The sequence below is a fragment of the Apium graveolens genome, chromosome 6 (genome assembly GCF_009905375.1).
Source record: "Apium graveolens cultivar Ventura chromosome 6, ASM990537v1, whole genome shotgun sequence".
NCBI classification, from domain to species: Eukaryota; Viridiplantae; Streptophyta; class Magnoliopsida; order Apiales; family Apiaceae; genus Apium; species Apium graveolens.
This window is the reverse complement of record NC_133652.1, coordinates 5718338-5721291: the sequence shown is the minus strand read 5'-3', so window position 1 is coordinate 5721291 and position 2954 is coordinate 5718338.

Below are 2954 nucleotides of genomic sequence, written 5' to 3'. Positions count from 1 at the left end.
CGTTTTCGGTTGAATTTCAGGGCGCGGCTAAATTCAACCGCATGCGGTCGTATTTATATACGGTTGTATTTACGCGGTCGAATTTAGTACTAATTACAACCGAATAAATATAATCGTATTTATATACCGTTGAGTTTAGCCGTACTCCTAAATTCAACCGCATTTGGTCGAATTTAGCCTTACTAATTACAACTGAATAAATATAACTGTATTTAAATGCAACCGTGTACGGTTGAGTTTAGCCGTGCTCCGAAATTCAACCGCATTCCGTCGAATTTAGCCTTACCAGAAAATGGAGGGAATTTTCCCGCCAACAAATTTTGTACTAAATTCAACCGATTTCGATCAAATTATTTTTAAAAATGGCGGAAAATCTCTGAAAAAAATATAGAATAAAATTTACACAAAATTTATATTTTAGTTCTTGCAAAAAATATTATTATGGTAGTTGGATATTTATGATTCAATTAATAATTATAGTTTGAGTTTCAATTTATTTTGTATTTGTTTTAAATTATAATCCAACCATACGGATATGAAAATAGTAAAAAAAAAAGTTTACGAAAAATGTAAGTAATTTGAATATTTAAATTTTAACTATTTTTACAAATTGAATTTAGGGGTGAGATCCTAACACTAAAGTAGTTCGACCGGTTCTTCTTCTTGATGTTTAGTCTCATACTGATATTTCGATTTTTTCAAAACTTTTGTGAATGATCGAACCTTATAGATGTCAAAATCTATATATTTTAGTGATATTATAAATTTTTTAGAAAAAATAAATTTATTTGGTTTGCTATTTTAACAGTCAACTAGTAGTTTGACCAGTATTTCTTAATAGTGTTTAGTCTCGTATTAATGTTTCAATTTTTTCAAAATAATTTATGAATGATCCAAACATAAGGATGTGAAGATCTATATATATTAGTGATATGATAAAAGTTTTAGAAAAAAATAAATTTATTTGGTTTGCTATTTTAACAGTCAACTAGTAGTTTGACCAGTACTTCTTAATACTGTTTAGTCTGATATTGATATTATGATTTTTTCAAAATAATTTATGAATGATCCAACCATAAAGATTTGAAGATCTATATATATATTAGTGATATGATAATAATTTTAGAAATAAATAAATTTATTTGGTTTGCTATTTTAACAGTCGACTAGTAGTTTGGCAAATACTTTTTAATAGTGTTTAGTCCCATATTAATGTTTTGATTTTTTTCAAAACAATTTATGATTTATCCAACCGTAAGGATTTGAAGATCTATATATATTAGTGATATGATAAAAAAAAATTAAAAAATAAATTTACTTGGTTTGCTATTTTAACAGTCAATTAGTAGTTTGACCAGTATTTCTTAATAGTGTTTAGTGCCATATTAATGTTTCGATTTTTTTGAAATAATTTATGAATGATCCAAACATAAGGATGTGAAGATCTATATATTTTAGTGATATTATAAAATTTTTAGAAAAAAATAAATTTATTTGGTTTGCTATTTTAACAGTCAACTAGTAATTTGACCAGTATTTCTTAATAGTGTTTAGTCCCGTATTAATGTTTCGATTTTTTCAAAACAATTTATGAATGATCCAAACATAAGGATGTGAAGATCTATATATATATATATATATATTAGTGATATGATAAAAATTTTAGAAAAAAATAAATTTATTTGGTTTGCTATTTTAACAGTCAATTAGTAGTTTGACTAGTACTTCTTAATACTCTTTAGTCTGATATTGATGTTATGATTTTTTCAAAACAATTTATGATTGATCCAATCGTAAAGATTTGAAGATCTATATATTTTAGTGATATGATAAAATTTTTAGAAAAAATAAATATATTTGGTTTGCTAGTTTAACAATGAACCAGTTATTTGACCAGTACTTTTTATTAGTGTTTAGTTCCATATTTATTTTTTATTTTTTAAAAAATATTTGTGAATGATCCAATTGTAGGGATATCAAAATCTATATATTTTAGTGATATGTCAAAATTTTAGAAAATAATAAATGTATTTGGTACAAATAAATTTAATGATTAGACCTTGATTATTTTAACAAATACGGTATAAAAACATTTAACCATAAATTCCCCCCATACTGTTAATGGTGGAATTTATGATGAAATTATATTATTATAAAATTTAAATAAAATGATTAAATAATTATAATATTTGTTACCTTGAAATTATAAGAAATTGTAATTATTATAAAAAATATAAATTATAGTAAATTAATTAAATTGACACTCCTAAATATAACTGATCGCAGTTGAATTTAGTGTCACGTCAGTGATCCGCGTGAAATATATCTCACGGACCATATTCAACTACTATGACAACACTCCAACGGTTGAAATTACATTTTATCAAAAATACTTACATACCAAAACAAAATAAAATTATATATATATATATATATATATATATATATATATATATATATAACTAAGCATAACCACCCCCACTCCCAACCCCTGCGTTACGCATCCCCCGTCTTTATCCATCACGCCGGCCGTCCCTCCCTTTACCCTGTTTGTAATGGGAATTTAAGAAGTGGAGGGTTGTTCAACCCATGAATTCCCGATTCGATTCTCTCAACTGATTCGCTTCTCTCATCACTATCTCATTATTTATCTATTTTAAAATCGCTGATTCAGACTCGAGAACTCTCGTACGGACAGGTGAGTCTTAAATCCTTTTGACTCGGCGAGCTTCGACACACGAGATCTCGAAGGTTGCGTGTTTGATTGAGACGGAAATTCAGTCGTGGATTGATCGGGAAATCATCGAAAACCTTACGATATCGCTTCGTAAACTCGATACGGATGTGGTTTTGGTAGAGAGAATCGAGCAGTTTAGTAGAAGAATCTTGGAAGGTTTTAGTAGAAAATTATAGGATTTGATTTTGAAATCGAGAGTTTTCGAGGCGTTGGAGCT